Genomic DNA, 21,741 nt, shown 5'->3' with positions numbered 1-21,741 from the left:
ATAACCATTACTATCAATAATGAACTGAAAATGTTATTAGTTTGACTTAATTAGGGCAAATATTGTTATAATCAGTATTTATTTAGGTAAGTATTTGAAACTATTGTTTTGTATTAGGTAATAGTTTTTACAGCTTATTTTAACACTAAAGGATCAGGCCTCCCTCATTGAAGAGTGAATGAAATTATTTTAACACTAAAGGGTCGGGCCTCCCTCACAGAAGAGTGGATGTAGTTATTTTAACACTAAAATGTCAGGCCTCGATCATAGAAGAGTGGATGTAGTCATTTTAAAACTAAAGGGTCAGGCCTCCCTCATAGAAGAATGGATATAGTTATTTTGACACTAAAGGGACAAGCCTCCCTCATAGAAGAGTGGATGTAGTTATTTTAACACTAAAGGGTCAGGCCTCGCTCATAGAAGAGTGGATGTAGTCATTTTAACACTAAACGGTCAGGCCTCCGTCATAGAAGAGTGGATGTAGTCATTTTAACACTAAAGGGTCAGGCCTCCCTCATAGAAGAGTGGATGTAGTTACTTTAACACTAAAGGGTCAGGCCTCGCTCATAGAAGAGTGGATGTAGTCATTTTAACACTAAAGGGACAGGCCTCCCTCATAGAAGAGTGGATGTAGTCATTTTAACACTAAAGAGACAGGTCTCCCTCATAGAAGAGTGGATGTAGTTACTTTAACACTAAAGGGACAGGCTTCCCTCATAGAAGAGTGGATGTAGTCATTTTAACACTAAAGAGACAGGTCTCCCTCATAGAAGAGTGGATGTAGTTACTTTAACACTATAGGGTCAGGCCTTCCTCATAGAAGAGTGGATGTAGTTACTTTAACACTAAAGGCTCAGGCCTTCCTCATTAAAGAGTGGATGTAGTTATTTTAACACTAAAGGGTCAGGCCTCTCTCATTGAAGAGTGGACTATTTAAGTGCAGCTTATATTAAAACAGAATCTTGAATAATCGGTTTTATTAGAAGCACTTCGTTAAATTAACTTAACATGTTTAATAAATAACAATTTCAGGCATTCAATAGCATCTCAATTCGGATGAAAAGAAATCAATTTTGACATTTCCAAATATATTTCCAGATTATAACAAACAGAGCCCTACAGCTTACCCACTCAACACGTGTAGTCCTGCAAAGTAATTAGTAGTTGTCAGGTATATCAGTTGTTTTCGTAATCCTATTTGGTCGTCCTCTGCTAACCAAACTACCCCAAAACTAAAAGGCTTTGAGATATAACAAATAATTAGACTGCTGGATAGAGTAATTGGGGTAACAACTAAAGGTAACTTTAACTGTTTGGCCTAGTAGCTTCCATACTCGGCTGCGGATTAGAAGGTCCGCAAAAATTAAAGAATATTATAAAATGCATTAAATTCTGTTTATTCTTGTACGAGTAAACAGACTGAAAATGATAAAATTTATCGTAGTATTAAAATGATAAATTAATTAACTTTTTGTAGACAAATTAGTTCGAAGCCGATGGACATTGGGACCACAAGGTGCTGGAATGGCGACACCGCATCGGAAAGCGTGGTCGACCCCCCCACTAGGTGGACCGAGGACATCAAGCGGATCGTAGGAAACCGCTGGATGCTGGCAGCTCGAGACCGTTATGCGTTATGGAGGTCCATGCAAGCGGCCTATGTCCATCAGAGGACGTCTATGGGCTGATAATGATGACCATGAATGAAAAAAATTGCAAAGTTAACATACATACTTTTAACATTATTATAATGTATAAGTACGAAAGGAGGTCGTCCGCCACAAATTCAGTTATAAATCTCTCGGGATTAAAAGTAACCATTGTTACAATTAGGTAATCCAGGATAATAATCTATCTCTATCTCAAATTTCAGCCAAATTAATTTAATAGATTTTGCGTGAATGAATAACATATGAGTACGTCCATACATCTATACAAATTTTTGCATTTATAGTATAGTAGGGCTAAAAGGATGTTGATATTTGTTGTGATTTCAATTGTTTTGTTTATTTTAAACAAGCGGTCGCCCGCGACTTCGTCCGCGTGGAAATCAATGTAAACTTTTAAGCCCTATTTCACCACTTTAGGAGTTGAATTTTAAAAATTTTGAATCACTTTATATTTCGTATTTTTTTATGGTTTTTTAAAAAAAATTTAAATGGAACACAACTAAAAATTTAGGACTTTCCATACAAACTTTCAATCCCTATTTCACCCTTACCCAACAAAAAATTACAAAATATCTTCAATGTACGGAGTGTACAAAATGAACAGAATTCGTATTATAAGAATAGATTCTAGATGGCGCTGGCGTTCTTTATGCCACGCTAACGTTTGTTGTTACTAATGGTATAAGTAAAATCTGCGAATAAATATATAGAATTTGACCAGTTTTGTTATAAGTATAGATATAAATATAGATCGTTAGATCAGACGAGTATCGGAGTTCCATACAAAAGGCCTATGTCCAGCAGTGGACGTCTTTCGGCTTATACGGTAAAAGAAAAACTCATTTTCATAATATGTGATCTTAAACTCATTTTCATAATATGTGACTATCTGGGTTGAACAGAAAATTGATTTAAGCCTAAGCTACTGCAGCAAAGGATCGACAGTAGTAAGTAGATTTCTATCGAAGAAGCCAATTCGTATTAGCCTATATTTCCAATATTAAAGTATCCCCCAGGCCTCAGGGGCTAAGTTGTATTGATATAATATGTATATGCGAGTATTCCAACGTAAGAACTTTGATGAACTCCCATTTAAATTTTAGATTGCTCTGAATAAATTTGCAAAGTAATATCCCTTTCGCGTTTTAGAACTTCCTTTTATCTTTTTCCAACTGCGTCTGTAAAGGTTCTTTGATTCGGTCACAGAGGTTTCATTAAGTTTCTCAAACTAGTTTCAAACTTTGCACTTAAAAGCTTTGCTTTTATATCTTACTTTAATATTCTTATTTACCACACCTCATAACCTGCTTACTAATATTATACTACTCCCGTTTTAAATCTCTATCTTCTGCTCTACTGTATCACGAGCGTACCTACTCGTAAGTCTCATTTTGCGGAAGAATATTGGGATATAAAGTACCTACGAGTATTTAATGTTGGAAATAGTAGCCTGAGACGGACATGAAATATATTCGTAAAGAGTCGGGAGGGGTAACTATCGGTTATCGGGAACGACTTGCGATATAAGGCGCTCGTCATACGGTCGGCTTCAGTATGCTCGTGGCGTTCGCGCCGGCCACATTTCTTGCTGTGTAATTCTTTGTGGGTTACTTGGGATGGGAAATGGAGAGTGTTAGTTAACTGTCAAAGACGTCTTTAACCCTACACACAACGTTCACAAGTGCGTGGAATCTCTCTCATTCTCTCACTCAAGGTCATTCATTACCATTTTAGGGTCTTATTTTGGTTACAGTTTGATCTGTTAATTAAGTTGTCCTGACAAATATCGTGAATCATACATAACCTTTGTTCGATATTAGTTTTCTTATTTTTGTAATCCATTTCTGAGGCTGCTAAAAATATTATGTGCTAATCCCAGCTACAATCTATCTCTGCGGCAATTTTTATCTACGAGTAGATCTGTGTAGCTGTTCTAGAGTTATAATTGGTGTAATTGGTGTTCCTACGTCGGTTTTTAGGGTTCCGAACGTACGTAGTACAAAAACGGAACCCTTATTATTTGGTACTATAGCGGCTACCCAGCGGTGTTACCCGCGTGGTTAAACTTGTGAAAACAAAATATGTCAATCGCTGATAATGAAGTTTTCCATTGGTGATGTATGTGACCCGCGTGTCTCGGACATCATTAACATCTCACAGAGGCCGTAAAATAATTTAATATTATCACTCTGAACCCGCTGTACCCGCATTGAGCAGCATGGTGAATTTAAGCTCTATAATATCTCCTCTTTCTCTCTTATAAAAGAGGGAGGTTTGGCCCTGTAGTGGACCGTTAAAATAGCTTGATAATGACGATGACTTGTCTTTTAATAACCACATCCTACTAATATTATAAACGCGAAAGTTTGTATGGATGTTTGTACGTGTGTTTGTTTGGATGTTTGTGACTCTTTAACACCGCAACTACTGAACCTATTTGACTGAAATTTGGAATAGAAATTTATTTTACTCTGGATGAACACATAGGTTACTTTTTATTCCGGAAAAATCCATGGTTCCCGAGGGATTTGTGAAAAACTAAATTTCACGCGAACCAGGTCGTGGGCGTCCTCTAGTAAGTATATAAATATTTTTTTTTATTCTTTACAAGTTTGCCCTTGACTACAATCTCACCTGATGGTAAGTGATGATGCAATCTAAGATGGAAGCGGGCTAACTTGTTAGGAGTAGGATGAAAATCCACACCCCTTTCGGTTTCTACACGACATCGTACCGGAACGCTAAGTCGTAGGTAACTAGCCACGGCCGAAGCCTCCCACCAGCCAGACCTGGACCAATTAAGAAAATCTCAATCGGCCTAGCTGGGGATCGAACCCAGGACCTCCGTCTTGTAAATCCACCGCGCATACTACTGCGCCACGGAGGCCGTCAAATGTAATTGCCTAGTTACAAATATGAATTCCCACTGAATGTGTGGCACGAGCATAAATATTAGAACCCACGACACGTGCCACGGCGTCCAAGAACAAAACGCCTCCTAATTGCAGTCATTACGGAACTCTTCGCTGCTTAATAACCGTAATTATTCAGCAGACCAGCGATTAGATGTTGCCAATTAGTGGGAAATGGGCCTGTAATGCGACCTACATTGGTGTCAGATCTACACTCGTTTTACGCACAAATAAGTAGGTAGTTATATATTTTTCTGGGCAACGCCATGTGACGGGTACAAAAGGTAGCCAATTATCATTATTAGACTACCGATCCGCCCCAGTTTCGCCCCATTTTTACACGCTTTATATTAGCTTTACTTGTAACTATGTATGTAAGAAAATCTTGGAATCTTAATTTGACCCACTTCCCGGAAATTTTGCACACGCTCTGAGTTCTGATGACAATACATGACTAGCTAAGAAACGTCATAACAAATCCAATATGGCGACCTCCCCAATCATTTGTAACTATGTAACTCAAACCTTGGAATCTCAATTTGACCCACTTCCCGGTCTTCGATTAGGAGGATGAATAGGATCGATAAATTTTGCACACGCCCTGAGTTCTGACAATACGTCATGACTAGCTCCTCTTCTTCTTCCTCGAAGTTCCTCTCGATTTCTCCATGATACCATCATCAGATCCTGACATGATTACTATGGTACCAAATGGATCACATAACCCCCTTTTAAACAAAAAAAGAATTTTTCTAATCGGTTCAGGCGTCTTCGAATAATCGGTAATCGGTATAAAAAAAAGAAAGAAGATTCCGACGAATTGATAACCTCCTTTTTTTGAAGTCGGTTAAAAAATAATATTTATTGATCTACAAGTATCAACGGACTTGAAATAACTTATTTTAACAAGTTAAATTTTAGTAAGGAAAGCTACTGATTCAAACAATTACTGTGATATTTATCCAGCCGTACTATTAGGTAGGTATCGGTTTTCCGGTACAAGTTGTATTATTGTTGCGAACAATTACTTACGGGAAATCTCCAATTTATTTCGTAACCAATTAAGATGATAGTTAAACATCTTAATTGTTGACTCCAATAGGTATTTTATTACAGTTCTCAGAATTTAAATAACTGTAGTACATTTTTTTGATACTTTTTACTGGGATTTTTCCAATTTGTGTGAACTTTAGGAAAAATAAACTGTATTAGGCACCTACCTATATACCTCTTTGGTACATTACACTACACTATAAAAATTCGTTTAGAAAGTAATTTTATACGAACAAAAAGTACCGAACAAGTTATTTAAAAAACAACTTGATCGATTTTAAAAAAGAAAGCTACACCTTCTTCACCATTATAAGCTTTAACTTATTTCCGTATTCCCACGGTAATGGGAACTACGCGAGTGAAACCGCGGGGCGTCTGCCAGCTTTTTTTTTATTCTTTACAAGTTAGCCCTTGATCTAAGATGGAAGTGGGCTAACTTGTCAGGAGGAGGATGAAAATCCACACCCCTTTCGGTTTCTACACGACATCGTACCGGAACGCTAAATCGCTTGGCGGTACATCTTTGCCGGTAGGGTGGTAACTGGTCACGGCAGAAGCCTCCCACTAGCCAGACCTGGACCAATTGAAAAAACCTGAATCAGCTCAGCCAGGGATCGAATCCAGGACCTCCGTCTTGTAAATCCACCACGCATTCCACTGCGCCACAGAGGCCGTCTTTATTATATATTGTAGGAAATAGTAGTCTGAGACGGATATGATGTTGCTCGATCTCGTGTTCGCTCGTGCCGACGGTAGGTGGCGCAACTTTTTTCTGTAAAGATTAGGGAGTTAAAGAGGGGTAGCAATCGGTTGGCAGGAACGGCTTGTATGTAGGACGCTCGTCGTACGGTCGGCTTTGGTATGCAACCCTACATACAACGGTCACAAGTCCGCGACTTCATTCATTCTCTTCCATTGTAGGGTTTGTTTTGGTTACAGTTTGATCTGTTAATTAAGTTGTCCTGATAACTATTGGGAATCATATTAGTTCGACATTGGTTTTTTTGTAATCCATTTCTGAGTCTGCTACAAATACCTATACGAGTTTTTGTGAGTGAGGCCGTGATTTACTTACACATACAAAAAGTAATATTAGAACTTTAATACCACAATGAACCCTTTTTGTTTATTCCGTCCTCTAAATGAAAAGACCCGATGGGGTTCTGAAAGTGCGCGAAGGGCAAAGGTAATTCCAAGAGGTCTATATTGAGTTAGTTTTCTTTATGTCAGGAAAGTTTGTTTAGGACAGCCAAACCGACACTTGATATTATCCGAATATCAACTCCTACTCAACTGTGTTAAACAACAACAAAGGTGGAAATACTTTTATAATATATTTGTACTAGCGGACGCCCGCGACTTCGTCCGCGTCCGCTATGTTTTTAACCGACTTCAAAAAGGAGAAGGTTCTCAATTTGATCGGTATTTTTTTTTATTTATCATCGATTACACGAAGACGCCTGAATCGATTTGAAAAATTCTTTTTTTGTTTCCCCATGTGGTCCCATATTTATGAAATTAGGATCTGATTACGGAAACCTGGAGAAATTGAGAGGAACCTTAAATAATTATATGCCTAGTGTGTTTGTAATTTTATCCGTTAAGATTTTTAAAGCACTACCATTTCTTGAAGGTTTGGAATCGATCTGATTATGGAGCCAACATTTAGACGAGGGAACTCCTCAACGATTTACAGCAATTACCTTGTGTTTGGGCTTGATTAATTTGTATTGATGCGACCTTTCCACCTAGATGGGTTGTGATTGTCATTAGGGGTCTGGTGATAAAGACTAAGGTCAATTAAGGGAACTCCTTTACCGTTTACAGTAGCTACTTTGCGTTTGGGCTTGATTAATTTGTATTGATGATAACTTTACACCTGGATGAGTTATGACAGTCATTAGGGGTCTGGTGATGAAGACGAAGAACAGTTAAGGGAACTCTCGTCGATTTCTAAATTTTTGAATTTATGGAGGGGATCATATTGTGTGTTCATATTTTACTAAAAATTGAAAAATAATGAAATTTTTATAAAAAAAAATACAACTGACTTCAAAACCTAAAAACGTACCCACTAAACTAAAAAGCGAAAATATCATAATATTATTATGTTGATACCTGCTGATCACTTTGAAGACGGACGGACAGAATGGATTTTTGATTCATGTAGATGATCTAAATTCCACAATTGGTTCAGGTTCTGAATACCGACCGATGTACGAATCGATTATACACGACCGTATGTAGAGCCGATATTTTATTATCACGCCTCAACAACTTTACATCCATGTACCGCTTTGCGAAAGCACTCAAATGGAGAATTTAACTCGCATTTCATTTTGTCTCTTCCCATTGGTTTTATTTTTAACAGCTTCGATTAGCTCTGAGAGGATGATTAAAAAATAATTATAAAAATAGCAATGTATTTATTTTCAAATAGAAATAACACAATAGTTAAAATTTACAACAATATAAGAAAATTATATTTCTGGACAATATAAATAAACAAATTATATTAAGAGACGTAATAGCCTAGCAGATATGACCTCTGCCTCCGATTCCGGGTTTGAATCCGGTCCGGGGCATGCACCTCCAACTTTTCAGTTGTGTGAATTTTAAGAAATGAAATATCACGTGTTTCAAACGGTGAAGGAAAACATCGTGAGGAAGATGAGATGCATGTCAGAGAATTTTCTTAATTCGCTGCGTGTGTGAAGTCTGCCAATCCGCACTGGGCCAGCGTGGTGGAGTATTGGCCTAAGCCCTCTCATTCTGAGAGTAGAAGCTAATATGGGTTGATAATGAATGTATGCATATATTTTGTATATGATCTACCGTAGTACCTAGATTGCTGAACCGATAGTAGTGTATTAGACGTCAAAAGAAAACCTATGCGTTTTTCTGTATCTATCTGATATATTTTTTTGTTTCGCCCTTTTTAGTTCTCTTTTTTACGTAGTCGGGTTACAGTTTTTAAACCTAAATTTTTTATTAACTTAAATTATTAATACATATTATACACATGACATAGGTAACTACATAATATTATCACGCCTAATTATCGTTGTCGTGGAGAGTCGTCTGGTTATTAAAAGAATTTTCAAAATAGGTTTAGTAGATCAAAAGATTATCGCACAAACTCACAAATACCTCTCTGTAATATTAATATAGATACTCGTATTCTGTCATAAATCAAGCTTACAAAAGCCGGTACGTGTACCTATAGAAAGCAAATAAAAACATAGTGTTTGTATCTTTGCCTTTTACAAATCCGAGAGAAACTAAACTCTGGAGAGCGCCGAGAGGTGTATTTTTATTTCGATGCGTTTCAAACAGTCTGGCGTATGTTTTTCCGATAAGCGACGCCGGTGTTTCTGAAACCTATAAGAGTTGAATGAAACTAAGTTACTAAGGTATATAGTCAACGATTGTAGACTATTAGTTATTCCGAGTATGTCACGTGCCTACAAAATCACCATAATAACATGAATAGTTTAAAAAACTATAAAACACACTTGATACCCATATCATGGGAGTGCATTTCAAATAGCCTGTCCGCCGTCTTGGACATCCGCCATATTGAACTTAAGTCACGTGACTACTTTTTTCGTATTTCTGACAGCAAACTTTTTCATTTGGTAAGCATACCATAGGGGTCATATGGGAGTGGATTTCAAACAGCCAGTCCGCCATATTGGGGAAGCCGCCATATTGGATTTGTAATGAAGTTTCTTAGCTATTCATGTATTGTCATCAGAACTCAGAGCGTGTGCAAAATTTCATCCTAATCGACCGAATCGAATCGACAAATAAAAAAACCCGACTGTATAATGACTGTAAGTATAAAATAACTGAAAAGAAAAAAAAACAAGCTCAGTCCAGAAGTGTAGAAAACAGGTGGGACCTTAGATATTGGATAGACTGATTTTCTTCTACATTATTTAGTAGGTCCCGACTGTTTTTTTTATTTGTTTAATAAATTTATTTATTATTTAGCTAGATTTATTCACTTATTTAGGTTTTGATAAAAACCTGGTATTTTTTAAATTTTAATGATACGGGGTACAAAAAAAAACTCTCCTTTGTAACAAAAAAAAACATCATGTCCATACTTTTCTACATGTTCCATTACTATTACATGTTTCATTACTTTGCTTTATATGCATTTTAGGTGCTATTATGCTAGGTTTTTTTTTATATAAATAAGCACGCCTAAAATGGACCGACTTCTTTCAATTTGGATATTTTTGGAAAGATTTTTATTTAATCTATTTACCAAAGTCCCGTTCTCTCGGAAGTTAAATCTGATTACATTGTAACGACTTGGCATTAAAACTTTTTGAGGTTAAAAAGTAAATTATCGTCGCCGCGGTCGCGCTGAAAATGCGAACTTGATAATCTGATTTGTTGCCATTACTCGAACATAAAATCTGTGCGTTCTATCGTATATCACTACAGTGAAAAGTGGTCACTTGAATAATCTATTTCTTGGTTCATTTGCATTAGCCCAGTGGATATGACTTCTGCCTCCAGTCCGGGGCATGCACCTCAAACTTTTCAGTTGTGTGCATTTTAAGAAATTATATATCACGTGTTTCAAACGGTGAAGGAAAAACATCGTAAGGAAACCTGCCAGAGAATTTCCTTAAAAACACCAGCGTGGTGGACTATTGGCCTCTCATTGTGAGAGGAGACTCGAGCTCAGCAGTGAGCTGAATATGAGTTGATAACGACGACCTGTAGCACTTGTAGAGACACGGCTGACTGACCGGGCACCGAAGTTCCAGCCAATGGCATCCATTCGCAGAGTCGCTTTGTGTTTTTTTTTTTATTCTTTACAAGTTAGCCCTTGACTACAATCTCACCTGATGGTAAGTGATGATGCAATCTAAAATGGAAGCGGGCTAACTTGTTAGGATGAGGATGAAAATCCAAACCCGGAACGCTAAATCGCTTGGCGGTACGTCTTTGCCGGTAGGGTGGTAACTAGCCACGGCCGAAGCCTCCCACCAGCCAGACCTGGACCAATTAAGAAAATCTCAATCTGCCCAACCAGGGATCGAACCCAGGACCTCTGTCTTGTAAATCCACCGCGTATACCACTGCGCCATGGAGGGCGTCAAAATGTAATTTTTATTGTGGCGCGAAAATTTAAATGTAGGTATTCTAGTTTCATATACAGTGGTGTGGTGCTACACTGGTGCCGTATGTCGGTGTATATAGCACCGCCTTCAAACTAGGTAGGTAGAACATAATACGATGTTATTTTTCTTTAGTGTAGTGGGTACGTTTTATGTTTTTGAAATCGGTTGAATATTTTTTATTAAAATTTTTACTTTAATAGCCCACTATAGGGCCAGGTCTCCCTCGAAACAAGAGAATGGCCTCTGAGGCGCAATGGTATGCACGGAGGTCCTGGATTCGATCCCCTACTGGGCCGATAGAGATTTTCTTAATTGGTCCAAGACTGGCTGTTGGGAGGCCTCGGCTATTGCTAGTTAGTCATCTAAACGGAATAAATCGTAAATAGAATAATTTTCTGGAAAATGTTATCTAAAGCGCTTTTTTGGGACAGATAAATGACTAAGCAAAATAAATGAGGCTACTAGGTGCTAATATGGAAACCCCGTAAGGTCGTGGCTAAACAGAAATTCCCTTCAAAGCAGTTTTGGGTACTCATAGCTTTAGAATCAAAATGTCGCAGTTGATTGAAGTACAGATAATACCTAACGCTCAAAAGAGTTACTTAGTAGTTGAATAAACATGAATAGATGTTTATATAAAAAGGAATTAATAAAGAAAGCGAAAATTGTAATGAATATTCTCACAAACACACAAACTCACAAACCTCTTTATAATATTAGTATATTAAATTAATATTAAAAATTGCTAAACGATTCCTGGTTTTTTTCCCGAAAATTATTGTTAACTGTACAATGTAAATAGATTAACTATAATCTTCAATTTTCTCTGCAAATGCTCATTTTAAAACGGGCATTTCGAGACAGGAAATTCGGATACAAATGCAACAGTTGGAAAACATTTATTTCTATACAAGGGGTTTTCTTTCACTGAAAATCAGATTGGTTTTTTGCCATTCTATCTAATACAAAAGTGTACCTTGGATAAACTGCAACAAATTGAATATTGTTCGATACACAAGGAACTCAATATTTTTTCATTCATCATTATAAACTGCTCACTGCTGAGCTCGAGTCTCCTCTCAGAATGCGAGGGGTTAAGCCAATAGTCCACCACGCTGGCCCAATGCGGATTGGGAGACTTCACACACGCAGAGAATTAAGAAAACTCTCTAATATGCGTTTCCTCACGATGTTTTCCGTCACTGTTTGAGACACGTGATATTTAATTTCTTAAAATGCACACAACTGCAACGTTGGAGGTGCATGCTCCGGCCCGGATTTGAACCCACACCCTCCGAAATTAGAGGCCGAGGTCGTATCCACTGGGCTATCACGGCTCTCTCTCAAATATATATTTTTTTAATATTGAGCATGTCTTTTCATCGTAAGTAATGGTAAGTGATGATGCAGTCGAAGATGGATTGTTTGGCAATGAATAAATGATAGCCGTGAAGAGCCGTGATAGCCAGTGGATATGACCTCTGCCTCTGATTCCGGTTTAATAACGATGATTAATAAATATTAGGTGCCTCCTAGCTGATGCCCACGACATAGACCGCACGAAATTACGTTTTCCATTCCGAATTCCGGCCAAATCCATTAGTTTTTGCATGTAAATGTAGATATAACAAACATCCATACCATTATCCATCAGTCGTTCACAAATCCTGCTGAAACTACGAATTTAGGGATAAAAAGAAGCCTAAAATATCCAGGGTATCTCTATTCCATATTTCAGCCAAATCAGTTGAGAAGTCGTGGTGTTAAAGAGTAACAAGCATTCGTACATACTAACTGTATGCATACTTATTTTCTATTTACAAATAATAATAAAAAATATTATAATAAATATAAAGAACTAAAACTATTAGGTACATAAAGCATAACATAATCGTAGTCGTAAACAGTGTCAAAATCAATATAAAAAAACACAATTCATTTATTTCAATTAGGCTTTGTTTTCAAGCACTTTTGAAAGGTCAAGTTATGTCATAATTTAATCTAAATTAATGGTGGTAATAGTCGAAAACTTTAAATTAAAGTTACGAGGGCTCCAAACGGTCCGAGAGGTCAGGAGTCAACTCTAAGATACGGGAGTAACACTACAAAATTTCAAACTTCGCGTTGACAATATTTAATTAGCATTTCTTAGAAGAAAGACATGCTCAATATTTCATAATCTCACATAGGACTCAAACCCAGGACCTCGTCATTCGAATCCTGGTACATGGTTGGATCAGTGGTTAGCCTACGTAACCGCTGGACCAACCAGGCAAGTCACATAATATACTGACTTACAATCTAACTGTAAATTAAAAAATAACTATTTTATTAAAAATAACTAGTTTATTACTGCAGCGGCCGGCAAGAGAGGCATTGATAGACGAACGTGTGAATGTGGGCCGAGGCGTAGCCGAGGCACATAAATGTAAGTCCATCAATGCCAAGTTCGATCTTACTTGAAGAATGTTGTCAAAATAATGCTTAAATTTCCAAGCATGTTTGAGACAAACAAATTAACCCAATCAAACAAACCTATAGCGGTGTAGTCATTTACAACATGTACCTAAATCTTTTTCTGGACTATATTATTTTAAGCTATTCCATCATAAACAATGAGCTAGCGAGGTAAATAACTGTGCCTTCATAAATCACTTTACTAAAATTACAGTTTCAGTACCAGAGAACCTTTAGAGAACAGTATTCCTGAAAAACCCAGCAAGCAACACATAAATAACGTCAAAATGTAAACTCAGGGAGAATGTTCATAAATCTCTGTTACCAATAATTTTAAACTCGATATTTTCATCATGTAAGTAGTCTATACTAATATTATAAAGAAGTAAAGTTTGTGGTATTGTAGGGGTAGGTACATCTGAACCAATTAATAATAATTAAAAAAATAAAAACACCTGACTACCTAACCTGCTCGCACCTAGTCATCCACCTCGCGTATTTTTTACAGCGATTATTAAAAAAAGTTTTTCTATTTGTAGGTTTTTTTTAATATGGCCATGATATACCATTTTGAAATCCTCTTGATATGCTCTTGAATTTGATACCCATATCGCAATATTCGAAAAACAAAATGTTCTTTTTACCGCGAGTCTATAGCGCCTCTTAAACTTTGGGTTGAGTTATTAAGAAGAATCTAACGATATCTTAATTACGTAAATCCGTTCATCGGTTTAGAAGATATGAGGTACCTATTAAAGAATATTACATACATATATACACACAAGATACACGCGAAAAACATAACCCTTCTTGCAGTCGGGTAAAAAATAATACCCAAACTGGAAACCGAACACAGGACTGGCATACAAATCAAGGCGTATCCAACTACGCCAGAGAGCATAGCAAAATTAATAAAGTTAAACTGAAGGAAAACTCCCAACAAAGGACAATCCTAATCCCGGCTTCTGTTTATTTAGTTCTTTATTCTCTTTATTATGGAAACAGTCCCAATATTTCGAGAAATTCAAAATTAAATGTTTAAGTAACACAAAATGAATTTATGAAGCAGCAACACCTGGTGTGAACGTTAATTTCTAAATACAAGACGCGTTAATGAAAATTAACAATTGAAGTATGAATTCATGTGATATCCCCGAGGCTGGAATTTTGAAACAACGGCACGCCACGAATTCTCGATTCCTCACTGTAAAATTGACTATCCATAGACTAATAACGTATAGACCCGCAACTTCCACTCCAAACGTAAGCAATTTCTGTGACTATGTGAGCGTTAGAGATAACCTAAAGCTTGGGAAATTCTTTTGTAAGACTCGATGGTCCGCGGGGGCCAGGAGAGGGATAGCGATGGCCCGCGCGCACGACCTCATACCCGCGCATTCCGTCCCTCTGCCCCGCGCTGATGACTTCACACCCGTGCAGCCCTTCCCCTCCCGTCGCCCGCATATCATGGGAGTGTCTTCAACGAACTTGCCAAGCTATAATTTCACTCGCCGACACGCACACACGTGTACTTATCGTAGCGTAGCAATGCGTCAAGGGCTCCTATTTCGGGGCACATAAAACGGCTTACGAATCCTGCGACTACACACAGTCTATGTGTTATAAATCTATGATCTTATTCTATTCCTTACTGTAAAATTATAATAATCCTGATGACATTACACATAAAAGGGACCAAAGAAAAATGTTTTTCATTATCATCATCATCATCATTAACAACCATATTCGGCTCACTATTGAGCACGAGTCTCCTATTAGAATGAGAGGTCCACCACCCTGACCCAATGCGGATTGGCAAACTTCACACACGTAGAGAATTAGGAAAATTCTCAAGTAGGTTTGCAGGTTTCCTCAGACTGTTTTGCATTTGAAGTGCATGCTCCGGACCTGGATACGAACCTACGCCCTCTGAATCAAAGACAGAGGTTCACTCCACTTCACTTAAAACTTCTTCTTATCTAACAAACTCAAGCGATGATTTTTGTCCACAACAATTAAAACGGGAGAAATTAATAAAAGAAAAACAATATGAGTATTTCTAAAATATTTTTTCTATTTCTATTTTAAAATTAGATTTAGGAAAAATCTTGTCAATTTAAAAGACAGTACCAAAACAAATGCACTAGAGGGCGACACACATCCATTTCATTGCATGCCTATCCGAGGCGTGTTCCATTAGACCCTGCGTTGCGACGGTAGTTCAATTTAAAATAGCAAACGAGTTACGTGAGAATTTGAACAAGGGCACACCGAAAAGTTTGCCATTTTGCGTTCCATCCGAAAAGCAATTCAAGTTTGGTAAGAGATTACTCCTACTGAAATTCGTCGAGTGGTGTTGGATTATTTGCATATTTCCATCATTGTTGGGACGATTGAACTATTAAGTAACGTTGAACCATGTTGGTAACTATGGACGTACTTTAAGCCATTTTCGTGGTTTACACTAGGCTTATGATACTTACCACGATATAATATTTTGTGAAGAGAAAAATATATTATATTGTCTACTCTCTACTCGTTCTCTTTCGTTACAATCGGAAGAAGAAGAGAGCAATATTTTCAAAGTGCTGCTAATGGGAAGACATTTTAGTCAGGGATCCGTAGAACATTTTTAACACCTGATTACTAACAAGCTAATTAATGTATAATATCTAGTGAAGAGAAAAATATATTATATTGTCTACTCTCTACTCGCTCTCTTTCGTTACAATCGGAAAAAAAGAGAGCAATATTTTCAAAGTGCTGCTAATGGGAAAACATTTTAGTAAGGGATCCGAAGAACATCTTTTACACCTGATTACTAACAAGCTAATTTTTCGTGAGTACCTTCATCTTGATGGAACGATGAACTTATTTACAAAAATTCTTGATTCTGGTAGCTAACTGAGAAATGAAAGTTTGAGAGCGTCGGAACGAGATAATGTACCACGCAATTTGTAGGTTATTGTTTTTGTATAAAAACAAAAAAAAAGTTTTACTTTAACCCAATACCTTACTTGTTGAAAACATTACCAACTGCTCCAGAAAGGTCTTAAAACCTTAATTATGAATACAAAATCACTCACAACCAGGTCACACTGAGCCACACTAACAACTTTTTATTTTTATTTCCAGCACCCACATAATCCAAACTTTTCCACAAAATTAAATGTCTGCTTGTTATGAAAATATATGACAGTAAAAAGCGTCTAAGTTTGGCTTCAAAGCAATACTTCACTTAACTTTTTCACGGAAGTAGCAGAAATAATTAACCGTAGCGAGCGGCGGGTAAATTAAAAGTAATGGAACAGTTAATTTCTCATGAGGATAAAACTTCGCATCACCTCTGTACTCTGCGCCGCAGATTTTTGTGCACTGTTTCAAATTGTAGCTACACTTATCTATTCGTATTGCTTTTAAATCTATATCTTTATCTACACTCATAGGTATTATTAAGAGGAAAGATTTATTTCTTTGTGTGTAACGAATAAACTCGAAAACTACTGGATCGATTTGATAAATTCTTTCACGATTATAAAGCTACTTAATCTTAAAATATTAGAATAGGAACTCCGCGGTTAAAACCGCGAAGATTTTTATAGTAAGTAAAGTTTTTTAAACCCTCAAATTACCCGGTACAAAAACTTGGTAGCCCGGGACAACCCACAAAACTTCTGTTTAAAATACATTTTGGGACAAAAAACTGATTTTTTCCTGAAGCTTTAGCATTTAGAATGATATTGTAGACTTGTCTTGAAAAATTCCCATTAAAATAACGACAGCTCCATCATAATGGGATTCGTCATTTTCGGGAAACTGGCACTCTTATAAACACATCATCATTATCAACCCATACTCGGCTCACTGCTGAGCCCGAGTCTCCTCTCAGAATAAGAGGGGTTAGGCCAGTAGTCCACCACGCTGGCCCAATGCGGATTGGCAGACTTTACACAGAGAATTAAGAAAATTCTCTGGTATGCAGGTTTCCTCATGATGATTTTCCTTCACCATTTGAGACACGTGATATTTAATTTCTTAAAATGCACACAACTGAAAAGTTGGAGGTGCATGCCCTGAGAGGCAGCGGTCATATCCAATGATAGCCCATTCGACACGGCCCTATAAACACATATACATATTTATATACCTAAGTTGGATGGAGTACTTACCTACTAATAAGCCATTGATTAGGATTAATTTCCGCCGCAAATTCCGCAAAGTTAGCAACTATATTTTTACTTACATCGCCGATGTGGGACGTGTTTACGATTGGCCAGCAATATTACGCGCACAACTTAATGAAAAGGAAAAACCCTCAAATTACCCGGTACAAAAACTCCGTAGCCGGGGAGAACCTACAAAATTATTTGGGATTACAAAAATCATATTCCTTGCCTTAAATTTTGCGCTTATTTTATGATTGGATAAGACTCGAGGATTGCAACTGAAGCCCTTCTTTGGTTTAATTTACAATGAATCTTACAGGGACTTTCGTATGAAAGAAAATTGTATTACTATGTATATATTCAGCTCTCCTTAGGAAGAGGGCGACCTGGCTGTGGGTCTTTGGAATAGGCTGATTTGATAAGTCTCAATTTTTATATTCTTATTGACCAACTAGCGGACGCCCGCGACCGCGTGGAAATCAATGTAAACTTTCAAGCCCTATTTCACCACTTTAGGGGTTGAATTTAAAAAAAAATTGAATTAAGTACATATAACTCATACTTTTTTCATAATTTATGAACAAATTTTTAAAACTGTAACTCGTGATGCCCGAATAACAAAAAAACACGGACAGACAGACAGACAGACAGACAGACAGACAAATTCTAAAAACTATTGTAAGCTTTTCAAGGCAAACACTTGAAAAGTAAACTAGTTGAAACGTTAATATTGCCCGCTGTAATAATATCAAACAACTTAAAGAAGCTTTTACTGGAAAAATCAACAAAAATCTAGGTACTGTGAACCAAATCGCTTTATAAAATAAAGTTAATCTTACAACTCAACACTTTTCAGTCCCCGGGGAGAAAGAGCTGTGTATGGATTGAGAAAAATGACTATAATTCAGTTTGTCCGTGATAGTTTGCTGATATTGCGGCTCCATTATTATCTACGAGTTGTGTTGTAGGTGGATCCGGAAACTATATATTATAATAGAATAAATTTCAAGTCGTCCAAGCCCAGTGGATATGACCTCTGCCTCCGATTTCAAAGGGTGTCGGTTCGAATCCGGTACGGGACATGCACCTCCAACTTTTCAGTTGTGTGCATTTTAAGAAATTAAATATCACATGTCTTAAACAGTGAAGGAAAACATCGTGAGGAAACCTGCATACCAGAGAATTTTCTTAATTCTCTGCGTGTGTGAAGTCTGCCAATCCGCTTTGGGCCAGCGTGGTGGACTATTGGCCTAACCCTTCTCATTCTGAGAAGAGACTCGAGCTCAGCAGTGAGCCGAATATGGTTTGATAATGAGTGATTTAGCGTACCGGTATGATGTCGTGTAGACACTGTATGGGGTGTGGATTTTAATCCTCCTGCTAACAAGTTAGCGCGCTTCCATCTTAGATTGCATCATCACTTACCATCGGCCGATTGAGGTTTTCTTAATTGCTCCTGGTCTGGCTGGTGGGAGGCTTCGGCCGTGGCTAGTTACCACCCTACCGACAAAGACGTACCGCCAAGCGATTTATTTTACGGAGAAGAGTGGATTTCATCCTACTCATATCAAGTTAGCCCGCTTCCATCTCAGATTGTATCATCACTTACCATAAGGTGAGATTGTAGTCAAAAGCTAACTTGTAGAGAATAAAAAAAAACCTACTAGAAAAGCTTTCATTTATAATTTTCTGTTTAAATATTTTCTTTCCTCTCCCACTTTGCTAACTTGACTATTTTTAAATTGAACTACCGGCGGCGGCGCCTAATGGAGCCTCCGCCAGACAGGTCATATCAAAAAGGTCGTCGCTATTTTCCAAAAGAAACCTTTTCACCTAAAGAAACATAAAAACCCTGGGAGCCTTTTTAATTTGAAAACAAAACGCAACGCATTAAGTAGGTAGTCTTTTTTGTATGATTTTGTAAGTCAATGAACATGGATTACGAAAATGTATCTACCAAATTAATTTACTATGAAACTGCACCTTCTGGCGACCTTCTAATAGATAAAAAGTGTTCTAAATCAAATGTTGAATCAAACTAATTTATGACACTATAATTTCTATATTTCTTTACATAATACAATACATTGATTATTTAGTTGATATTTTAATATTTTAGCAATATTGCAATACATACCCACTAAAACTTGATAGATGTTCTCGCGAAGACAGTTGAACAAAGAATGCCGCCGTGATTTTTTTTTTCTGTTGAGTAAATGCCGTTTAGCTCCCTGTGGAACTACTACGACATCACCTCCGGGCTGCCACCATGACTGCCAGCATCGTCTTTTATAGCTCCACTCTGTGTCAACACCAATATGGCGTCAACACCATTACTGGTGTGTTCATTACACTCATGTTTTCCATCTCAATTATATCAATTATTTTTATAACTAAGATTATTATAGATCACTAACTAACTAACACAAATAATAAAAATATTTCAAATGGGATGGGATTCGAGAGGTTCCCAAGCAAGCAAGCTTCAACCAGACCCTCAACTATCCAAGTTTAAGTAAATCACTTAAGAGAAGATATGTTCTTAATCCCTTCAATAAATACCTGCTATTACGATATGTTAGACATATTCAAAAGATAAAACCTTCCTGCCTTATTTAATTTAAATATTGTTATGTTCGCACGTATAGATTTGCAAACACACTTTATTTACAAACGAAATTAATTGATAACCTAGTGGTAAACAATACGAACGAAAACAACTAACAATAAAAATCAAAAAATGCCGGGGAAATGGATATTCGCGGTTTTAGCATGATTGTTTATTTACCTACATACGAGTAAAATCATCCAATGTACAGACAAGATAAAAGAGGAGTAGGAGGATTATGCCACATCATCATTATTATCGACCTATATTCGGCTCTCTGCTGAGCACGAGTCTCCTCTCAGAATGAGAGAGGTTAGGCCAATAGTCCACCACGCTGGCCCAATGCGGATTGGCAGACTTCACACACGCAGATAATTAAGAAAATTCTATAATATGCAGGTTTCTTCACGATGTTTTCCTTCACAGTGTGAGACACGTGATATTTAATTTCTTAAAATGCACACATAAAAAATATGCAGTATAATAATTATTGTCAAGCAAATATACATGGAATTAGAATCAATCTTACCAGACATCTAAGAAACCGAAAGGGGTGTGAATGTTTATCCTCCTCCTAACAAGTTAGCCGGCTTCCATCGTCATCACTTACCAGGTGAGATTGTAGTCAAGGGTTAACTTGTAAAGAATAAAAAAATGACAGAACTGCCCACTCGAAGCCATAAAGCCGCGACGCTGGGACGCTTTTTCTATTTCTGTTCTATCTGTTACCATCAAAGTCGAGACCTATCTACAAAAAATTAATAAGTGGAGAAAACAACAACCAATGAATTCACTTACGAAAGGAGTTTTTTAAACTATTATCTCCCACGTGTACATCACATACCTTCACAGCAATCGGAAATTATGTTACCAGGTAAAAGCATCTCCCTTAACTTCCAAAACTGTAGACTAGACTTTTGTACATTGAATTTTATGTACTGAATTATTTTATTTTCTCGCAAATCGTAGTGAAAATTAGAGTGTAACACGCCCAAAAGACCCATTATAAACTCGGTTTCTATTTAGCAGGCCTCGCCTTACTGCTCGTGCCCTAAAAATACCTCGTTTATAATGGGTCTTTTTAAAGCACCTTGTATAACAATCTACTATTTTCTTTAAGAAACATACTTTTATTGAGCCAATTATTTAACCAGATCCTTATTTATACATCATAATATAATCTCCATATACTTTTATACGGGAGTATACCTGAATTCCTTGGGCCGACGTTGTATGGGACGGTGGGCATTCCCCTTTGTAATGCCGGCTCCACATTAGTGCCGTGACGCGCAAATTCTCGCCATGAATTCACGGCACGGGCGAGTCCATGCCCTCTACATTCACGAGATGCTCACAATCGTTTGAAACCCGCTGCGAAATGGACGTAGAATCAGCTGCAGCAATTGTTTGCTGTGCACTATACCACTGTGAATGTGGATGTGTAAACGTAAACGCTGCGCGATGGAGGCGCGTACTCAAGGAGTATCTAGAATAGGTGGTCTGATTGCTATACCTTTGTCACGGGACAAAATACAGACTCTGATCGGGGAACAGGCGTGAACGTGCGTGAACCCCGCGAAAACCGTCCACATTCACGTTCACGCCTGTTCACGGAATCCGTACGACCTAAGCTAATGCAATAAGTGTAACATATCGTATTATGTCCCAAAACGACTCTTAAGCCGCTCCAAACATTGCAAAACCAGTTTCTGCGACAAATCACGGGCGCAC

This window comes from Bicyclus anynana, chromosome 11, assembly GCF_947172395.1.
Source record: "Bicyclus anynana chromosome 11, ilBicAnyn1.1, whole genome shotgun sequence".
NCBI classification, from domain to species: domain Eukaryota; kingdom Metazoa; phylum Arthropoda; class Insecta; order Lepidoptera; family Nymphalidae; genus Bicyclus; species Bicyclus anynana.
The sequence above is the reverse complement of the archived record's forward strand: the minus strand, read 5'-3'. Positions refer to the sequence as shown.